Below are 10,623 nucleotides of genomic sequence, written 5' to 3' on the forward strand. Positions count from 1 at the left end.
TGGCAGGGCTGCCGATCTGCTACCAACCACAAAGATGCAGTGATCGCTTTAGATCTCTGCATATAAGGGGTTAATGGCAGGAATCAGAGCTAGCTCCGGTTCCTGCCGTTACAGGTGGATGTCAGCTGTAACATACAGCTGACATCCACCGCTGATGACGCCATCTTGCTGGCGGCTACGGAAGCCTTTTAGGCCCCGCCTCTGATCGGGGCCTGAAAGTCTTCTGCACTAGGCAGACCGGGAGGCCAGTATTAGGCCACCGGTTACCTTTGCAGCCACCGGCACCCCAGCAATTTCATTACCATTTGTATTATCTCTATGCTGTGACATCACTATGTACACTATCCCTCTACTGTGACATCACTGTGCAAATTATTCTGCTACTTTGACATGGCTGTGAGCATAATTCATGTGCTATAACTTCATTCAGTTAATTATCCCCTTACTGTGACATTACCATGTGTAGCATGTCCGTCATGTGACTTCACTTTGTGCATTTATGCTGTGCATTAAAAAAATACATATGGCACAGAGTAAAGATTAAAATAATCCTAAACTTAACAGATTTGCCACGGTCTCGCTGTGGATTTCAATGCAAAAAATGAAATCTGCAGCAAGTGCAGAGCAAAACCACAAACAAACCTGCATACAAATCCGAATGTAACACAAACCAAATCCGCAACAGAAAAATATGCCATGTGTGAATCCAGTCTAATAAAGGGACTGACTCAAATGCTTTGCGTGGTAAATTTTTATTATATATATATATATATATATATATATATATATATATATATATATATATATATATATACAGATTATAGATATATATAAATTGCAATGCTTTGACAGGTGGGCATATATTTTTTTAATATTGTATAGTTTTATTGCACTTTTCAAATGATAGGAGGTTGGACTTCTGTGTAAAACTGATTTTGGACTGTGTGCCTAATATCCTACTCTGTTTTTCACCTTTGTCTTATATTATACTCAGGAAGATAAGATATGGGGAGCTGTATGCATGGCCTTTGCACTGAAGTTCTAAAGGCCCTATTACATAGGCCAATGATCGGGCAAACAAGCGTTCATATGAACGCTCATTCCCGATCATTGTCCTGTGTAATCAGGGCAACGATCAGCTAATGAACGAGCAAACACTGGTTCATCGGCTGATCTGCTCTTTTATGTAGAATTAAAAATCATCAGTTGGCTGGACATCTCCCTGTGTAATCAGGGAAATGCGCTGGTGACATGATGGAAATGTATGGGGACGAGAGATTGTAGTAACGAACGCTCGTCCCTATACATAAACAATCATTGCTCTGTGTGATAGGAGCAAACGAGCGCCGATCAACGAGCTATCTCGTTGAGCGGCGCTTGTTTACAATGCCCAAGTCGGGCTGTGTACGGGCATTTTCCGAATTTTTCCGCTGCAAATGTTGCTGCAAATTCACGGAAATTGAGCAACGAATCTGCAGCAACATTGGCATATTTGACAGGTAATTCAGATGTTGTGGATATCACTGTAGACTTGCCGCAGATTTCAGTTTTTGTATTGCAAATTCTGCACTGTTATTTTCTGCAGCGTCTCAACTAAGTTACCTACAAAGGTATAGAAAACAACGGAAAAAAACGGCTGCTGCAGATTGTCAGTGCGGACTGTCAGCAGCGGAATTCAACAGCAATTCCGCCACGTCTGAACATGCGCTTATAGTACGTTTATTTATCTGTTTCTGTTTGTAGTATAGACTTCTGGATTGGTTCTGAAGAGAAGCAGTACACTAGAGTGTTTTCAATAAAAAGTGTTCCTGTGGTGCTGATTTCATCTCTTTTTCAATCTGCCTTTGACAATGAAAAAAAAACTTGAAATTTCTTCTCCTGAGTGAAAATAAAAAGCAGGTCTGGGGGGTTGAGGATTTAACCTTGTAGAGACACTATTTTGTAGTGAGAAATTTACTGGTGACCACTGTGTTCATGAATGTAGTTTTGCAGGCCCAGGAAAGGCTAATTCATCCGTTCAGTGCAAAGACTGTTTATTCTCCACGTACCTCATCTTCCTTGACCCCTGTCAGCATGACTACATTTGTTATGTACAGTCAGACCAGAATTTTCAGCTTTTGAGATTCGACTTTCATAAAGTTATAGAATGATAAAATAATTATTTAATATTTATTATAATTTCATATTTATTTGACTTTAGTTTATTTGCATGCTCAAAACTGACATTCTCTTTTAAGCTTCTTAAAATTCCGTGTACACAGAGCCTGTATGGCAACAAACAGAGTTCCTAACTTCATCTGTAAGGCTGGATTCACACGAGCACATTACGTCCGTAATGGACGGAACGTATTTCGGCCGCTAATCCCGGACCGAACACAGTGCAGGGAGCCGGGCTCCTAGCATCATAGTTATGTACGACGCTAGGAGTCCCTGCCTCGCTGCAGGACAACTGTGCCGTACTGTAATCGTGTTTTCAGTACGGGACAGTAGTTCCATGGAGAGGCAGGGACTCCTAGCGTCGTACATAACTATGATGCTAGGAGCCCGGCTCCCTGCAGTGTGTTCGGTCCGGGACTTGCGGCCGAAATACGTTCCGTCCATTACGGACGTAACATGCTCATGTGAACCCAACTTGTTAAGAACAGATACGCAAAACCCCTGTCTGCATGCCCTATTAGAACATATGGACGTTCTAGAAGAAGGTCCCCCTATCCGCCACTATAGTCCCCCTCTGTGGTAGACCTGCGCCTCCATGTAATACATGGATGACCCTACAGCAGCAGTGCAAACGAAAGCCTAGATGTGGCATCTGCCCAGCGATTACACTGATTGATTGCAGGGGGTTAGAGAAACCAGGCCCTCTTTTTTTTATAAAGGAATTGCCTTCGTGAGACAGCCCGTTAAGGGTTCAGTCACACGTGGCAGATTTTGTTGCAGAAATGTCTGCGACTGAAAATCAGTTCTATTCATCTGTATGGGGTTATTTCTGCGGCAAGCACATGGATTTCTGCAAGTTCCATTCAGATAAAACTAGAACTTATTTTTAGTTGCAGAAATTTTTGCCACAAGATCTGCCGCATGTAAATCCATCTTAATTGGACCTTTAACAACTTTTAGTCTTACTACTGATGACTTTTAAGGGTATGTTCACACGCTTAACCAAAAACGTCTGAAAATACGGAGCTGTTTTCAAGCGAAAACATCTCCTGATTTTCAGACGTTTTTTTAACAACTCGCGTTTTTCGCAGCGTCGTTTATGGCCGTTATTGGAGCTGTTTTTCAATGGAGTCAATGAAAAACAGCTCCAAAAACGTCCTGCACTTCTTTTTCGCTGGTGTCTTTTTACGCACCGTATTTTGACAGCGACACGTAAAATTACACCTCGTGGGAACAGAACACCGTAAAACCAATTGCAAGCAATGGGAAGATGTTTGTAGGCGTAATGGACCCGTATTTTCAGGCATAATTCAAGGCGTAAAACGCCCGAATTACGTCTGAAACAACTGCGTGTGAAGATAAACTCACAATAAAAGTATTGGAATAATCTTCAACATAACATTGTCAGGTTAGGGTTAAGTATTAATTAAAAACTAATGACTCTTTAACTCTTTAAATACCTTCTGTTTAAAGAATGGTGTTCTATATTTACAGATTGAAAATGTAATTTAAATGTTAATTCATCTTTACCACTAGGTTGTGCTAATGTATCACACCATAATCTGATCTACTGCTCTTGCCAACATCAAGAATATTTATATTTTTAATAATTTTCTCCATTAAAAAAAAGTTTATATTTTCTATGCTCTTTATAATTTGTTACTATATTTTTAATTTTATAAATGCATTTAGTATGTGTGTGCAAGTGGAACAGGGTTTCTTATCATGGGTTCTTTAAGCCAGGTTCACATAACACAGTATTTGATACAATTTTAGATGCGTCTATTTTTTTCAGCCTTCAGATGTTAACAAGAATGTTTTCATTCACTGACAGCGAATAGAGATTTTGAAAATGGTTCGTAATTGTAACACAAAGAATATTAGAAATTTGCATTACTTTTCATTATACAATTATTACGTTTTATTTAAACAAAACTGGAAAACCCCACGCTACTACATATTGGTGTTCAAGAAGTTGGAATTTGCCTAGGCTGTAACTATGCGATATATGCGCTTGTCTCAATTGTGGCCCATGATTGTGGGGCTTGTGGCGTAGCCAGCTAGCTTTGGAAATCACATTAACATATTTAAAGCACACCTCCAGTTTTTGTCCTCTAGGCGGACTACAGAACGCTTTTAGGTTTTCTCAAATATTACCTCCAAATTAGTGGTACACTTTAAATATCTAATTGTAACTTATGTGATAAACATTTTTAATGATAATTCTTGAATATGCACTTGAAAAATATTTTGACTATACGACTTGAGTAACAGTGTTAATTAGTGATTCATAGTCATTTTGCGTATAGAGTTGCAAGACCAACTGTGACTTGGCAAACCTTGCAAGTATAATTTATTCTCAGCAAGTGAAGTATTGCATATTTTGATTTATATTACTTGTAGTTTAAGAAAATGTCTTTTCAGTTAAATGGTGCCATCTGGAGGTAACATTACAGAAAACTCTTCAGCACTGTAATTGGTTTAAGCAGTGATTTTATTATTATCGCTCCATTACAAATGTTATATGCAATTGTAATGTGAAATGCACAGAAAGGAAGACAATGAATCTAAAAGGATTGCTGAATATTAAAAAATATATTATTATCATCTGTATTTGTACATGCCGCATGTCTAAGGGTATGTTCACACGGCCAAATTTCAGACGTATACGAGGCGTATAATGCCTCGTTTTACGTCTGAAAATAGGGCTGCAATACGTCGGCAAACATCTGCCCATTCATTTGAATGGGTTTGCCGACGTACTGTGCAGACGACCTGTAATTTACGCGTCGTCGTTTGACAGCTGTCAAACGACGACGCGTAAATATACTGCCTCGGCAAAGAAGTGCAGGGCACTTCTTTGCCACGTAATTTGAGCCGTTCTTCATTGAAATCAATGAAGCACGGCTCAAGGTTTACGAGCGTCTCAGACGCCTCGTAAATTACGAGGAGGAGCTTTTACGTGTGAAACGAGGCAGCTGTTAACAGTCTGTCTTTTCACACGTAACTGCCTCTCAGCGTGTGAACATACCCTAAGAGTTCTTTTACACTAGCCAATTTTGGTCGTAAAAACAAGCGTCAATCAAAGAGACAGCTCGTTGATCGGCGCTCATTTGCTTCTTTCACAAAGAGTTATGATCAGTAATGTATAAGGACGAGCGATCATTACTACAATCGCTCGTCCCCATGCATTTCCATCATGTCGGCAGCACATCCCCGTTTTTACAAAGGGATGTGCTCCATAAATTATACGATCAGCCAATGAAGGAGTATTTGCTCGTTCATCGGCTGATAGTTGCCCTGTTTATACAGGGCAATGATTGGGAACGAGTGTTCATATGAGCAGTCGTTGGCCCGTGTAAAAGGGCCTTTATTACAAAACTTCCTAATCTTTTTTTATGGAACATTGACAAAACAAGGACTCATTCACACTATTGTATTACAGCTCCATACAACTCAGAGATAACATGCAGTGGCGGATTATCATATGGGCGGTTTGGGCGGCTGCCCGGGGCCCGAGGCTCCCAGGGGGCCATGGCAGCCCGAACCGCACATCGTCTTATAAAACTATTCAGCACGCTAGCGCTGCTAACTGCCGCTACGGAGATGGGGAGGAGCAGGGAATTGGCCGGTACAGTGGTAGGTAGCAGGCGTTAAGCACGTCTGCTAGTGCTTAGGACACGCCTCCCTGACCGTGTGGGCACCGCCATTGAGTAACAGAACAGCGACGGACGGCTGTTCTGTTACTCCAAAGCTGGAAGAGAAGAGCCGGGCGGGCGGTCACCGCCGCTGAGGTTAGTACTGGCTGCCGGTTTATCCTCCTGCCCAACTGGTTCCCGACCGCTGGCTGTGTTTTTACGGCCAGCGGTCAGGGTCCTTAAAACCCGAGCCATAGACTTTTTACGGCTCGGGTTTTAACTTGCTGCCCGCGCGATCGGGCAGCTGAATGTCGGGTCTCCGGCTGTCAGTGACTGCCGGGGACCCTGAGGAGAAGATAGAAGCAGCTTTAGCTGCTTCTGTCTTCTCCGATGTCTTTATACACAGCGCTCAATGAACGCTGTGTATAGGAATAGAGACAGCAGCAGCAGCGGCGCTGTCTCTATTCCTCCCGGTGATCATGTGACTGATCACATGATCGCCGGGTGCCTTTACTGAGAGACAGCTGCTGGCAGCAAAGCCCAGTTAGTGACAATCGTCACTATGAGAGGGCTGATTTCCCCTGTAACTGGGGCTGCTGTGCGTGAAATAGTGCAATACCTTGGATAAGGTATGAAAACATTGGATATTTCAAGAAAACTTATGCGTGATCATCGTACTGTGAAAAGATTTGTGGCTGATTCAGAGCACAGACGTGTTCATTTAGATAAAGGCATAATGAGGAAGGTTTCTGACAGACAAATTAATAGGATTAGGAGAGCAGCTGCTAAAATGCCATTGCAAAGCAGCAAACAGGTATTTGAAGCCGCTGGTGCCTCTGAAGTCCCGCGAACCTCAAGGTGTAGGATCCTCCAGAGGTTTGCAAGTGTGCATAAAGCTATTATTCGGCCACCCCTAAACAATGCTCACAAGCAGATACGGTTGCAGTGGGCTCAGAAATACATGAAGACTAATTTTCAGACCGTGTTGTTTACTGATGAGTGCCGAGCAACCCTGGCTGGTCCAGATGGATGGAGTAGTGGATGGTTGGTGAATGGCCACCATGTCCCAACAAGGCTGCGACGTCAGCAAGGAGGGGGCGGAGTCATGTTTTGGGCCGGAATCATGGGGAGAGAGCTGGTTAGGGTCCCCGACGGTGTGAAAATGACCTCTGCAAAGTACGTAGAGTTTATGACTAACCATTTTCTTCTGTGGTACAAAAAGATCTGTGCCGTCCGTAGCAAAATTATCTTCATGCATGACAATGCACCATCTTATGCTGCAAAGAATACCTCTGTGTCATTGGCTGCTATGGGCATAAAAGGAGAGAAACTCATGGTGTGGCTCCCATGTTCCCCTGACCTCAACCCTATTGAGAACCTTTGGAGCATCCTCAAGCAAAATATCTATGAGGGTGGGAGGCAGTTCACATCAAAACAGAAGCTTTGGGAGGCTATTCTGACATCCTGCAAAGATATTCAAGCAGAAACTGTCTAAATACTCACAAATTCAATTCATGGATGTTAACATGTAACTTGGCCTGCTAAGTTTTTTTTGATTGAAAGAGATTTTGATTTCTGTAAATATGACCTCCTGATGCTGCAAGTTCAATAAAATTAGCATTATACTGCAACGGTTGATGCCTTGAAGATTATATTGACTGTCATTGCATCGACTATTTAGGAAAATCAGCGAAAAATAACATTTGCATAATAATTTGGAATGCGGTGTATATGCGTTCTTCAGGAACAGATGCTATTAAACACTATGACAGCGCAGGGAGCTATCTTCCTGCTCCGCCATAGGCTACTTTATACAGTGGTAGCTCTAGGGGTCGGAACAATCGCAAATGCGACCGTGCCTCTAAACCTGGGGAGCCCGCATGGTCACCGTAGCCACACCGTGCTGGTCCCACTTCCTGAATGCTTGAGCAAGGTGCTGACAGCTTCGTGCTTCAGCATTCACTCTGCCGTGCGCGGCTCGGCGCAGGCAGGCGCGGTCTAATGGTGGCATCGCCTTTCTGTGCTGAGTCACTCACAGCACAGACAGGAGGAGAAGTATCCTCCATTCCTGCGTGGGAACGGGGATAGATAAGTAATTATGTTATCATTTTTCTATTAGGCACTATGGGGCATTGTACCGGGTAGGGAAGGTGGGCTGATATGGTGGCTGCTATAGGAGCATTTTACTATATGGGGCGGAATTATACTGTATGGGGGCATTATACTGTGGGGACAACTATGGTGGCATTATATTGTGGGGACAGCTATGGGGGGCATTATACTGTGGGGACAGCTATGGGAGGCATTATACTGTATGGGGACAGCTATGGGAGGCATTATACTGTGGGGACAGCTATGGGAGGCATTATACTGTATGGGGGCATTATACTGTGGGGACAGCTATGGATGGCATTATACTGCGGTCGCAGCTATGGGGCATTATATTGTGGGGGCAACTATGGGGGGCATTATTCTGTGTGGTGGCAGCTATGGGGGCATTATACTGTGGGGGCAGCTATGGGGGGAATTATACTGTGGGGACAGCAATAGGGGCATTATACTGTAGGGGCAGCTATTGGAGGTATTATACTGTGTGGGGGCTGTATAGCACTGTTTACAGAGTGCGACTGTATAGCACTGTCTAAAGGAGGGGGCTGTAGGGCACTATTTACAGGGGGGCACTATCTACAAGGCCAGGCTGTGTGTGTGGCACCCAGGGAGGGGGGCCCAGTGTTTCCTAGTTACGCCCCTGCATGTGGTGTTAGCTCCAGGAAAGTTCCCAGTGCTTATGCAAATGTAATCATAGGGGCCCATTGACTTGACCCTATGTATGCTTTTTATGTAGTACCTGCTCCTCACTATGCAGAGTAGAGTTCTCGTTGACTATATGAGCTGCCATGTGTACTGGCTCTCGTAAAGTACAGATTCTCCATGCGGAGATTCAGCTAGTAGGAAGTTTGTAGGGCAAAGCTCCCTGAGAAATATATGCAAAATAGCTCTCCTCTAGACATTGTCTTATAGCAGGGGTCTCAAACTCGGCCGGGTAGGTGGGCCACATATATAAAAAATGGGAAGTTGACGGGCCGCATTACTTTCAAATTTGATACAATACAAAATTATTGTTAATCAATTAGTTATTTGAACTACTACAACAATACTACATTACTATAATAATACTACATTACAATAATAATAATACTACATTACTATAATAATGGCGCTAGGTTTAAAATTTTAGATGTTTCTCCACGTGCGTTTGGCAGACACACATGTCAAGATTGTGAAGCCCCTTTTTAGATAGTGCCACAGTGCCCTCTGTGGATGCTGCGGCAGTGCCCTCTGTGGATGCTGCCGCAGTGCCCTCTGTGGATGCTGCCGCTGTGCCCTCTGTGGATGCTGCCACTGTGCCCGCCCTCTGTGGATGCTGCCGCAGTGCCCTCTGTGGATGCTGCCACAGTGCCCTCTGTGGATGCTGCCACAGTGCCCTCTGTAGATGCTGCCACAGATTCCTCTGTAGATGCTGCCACATTGCCCTCTGTAGATGCTGCCACAGATTCCTCTGTAGATGCTGCCACAGTGCCCTCTGTAGATAATGCAACACACCCCTAGATAATGTCACAGTGCCCTCTGTAGATAATGCCACAGTGCCCTCTGTAGATAATGCAACACACCCCTAGATAATGCCACAGTGCACACTGTAGATGCTTACACAGTGCCCTCTGTAGATGCTGCCACAGTGCCCTCTCTAGATGCTGCCACAGTGCCCTCTCTAGATGCTGCCACAGTTCCCTCTCTAGATGCTGCCACAGTGCCCTCCGTAGATGCTGCCACAGTGCCCTCCGCAGATGCTGCCACAGTGCCCTCCGTAGATGCTGCCACACTGTCCTCCATAGATGCTGCCACAGTGCCCTCCGTAGATGCTGCCACAGTGCCCTCCACAGATGCTGCCACAGTGCCCTCCGTAGATGCTGCCACAGTGCCCTTCACAGATGCTGCTACAGTGATGTCAGGGGCTTGCCCAGAGCTGGAGTCCCGGAGCAAAGCAGCTTCTAGCACCCTGCCTGGGATTCCAGCTCTGCTCCTGACATCACTGTCCATATATGGACAGAGATGTCAGGGGCAACCCCAGAGCTGGAGTCCCGGGCAGAGCGCTAGTAGGCTCTTCCTGGGACTCCAGCTGTGCTCCTGACATCACTGGGACTCCTGCTCTGGGGAGCCCCTGACATCATTGTCGATGTACGGACAGCGATGTCAGAGGCTTCCCCAGAGTCCCAGAGCAGAGCCTATACTAGCTCTCTGCCCGGGACTCTGGCTCTGGGGAAGCCCCAGACATCGTGTGTCCAAACATGGACACCGATGTCAGTGAATTCCACAGAGTCCCAGAGCAGAGCCGATACTAGTGCTCTGCCCGGGTCTCCGCTCTGGGGAAGACCCTGACACACTGTTCATATATGGACAGCGATGTCAGGGAATTCCACAGAGTCCCGGAGCAGAGCCGATACTAGCGCTCTTCCCGGGACTCCGCTCTGGGGAAGACCCTGACACACATCAATCCCCCCTTGTATATAGTGCCACACAGCCCCCTTGTATATAGTGCTACACAGCAATCCCCATTGTATACAATCCCCCCGTTTATATTGCCACATAGCCCCCTGCCTCAAAAAAATAAATTTATATGGACATATATGGACAGTTACGTCAGGGGTTCCTCCTGAAGCGGAATCCCCGACCAGAGCTTCGGCAATGCTCTGGTTGGCGATTCCACTCCTAGAGGGAGCCCCAAAGGCGCTACCTACAGTGAGGGGGCTGTGTGGCACTACCAGGGAGG

This window comes from Rhinoderma darwinii, chromosome 2 (assembly GCF_050947455.1).
Source record: "Rhinoderma darwinii isolate aRhiDar2 chromosome 2, aRhiDar2.hap1, whole genome shotgun sequence".
Lineage (NCBI taxonomy): Eukaryota > Metazoa > Chordata > Amphibia > Anura > Rhinodermatidae > Rhinoderma > Rhinoderma darwinii.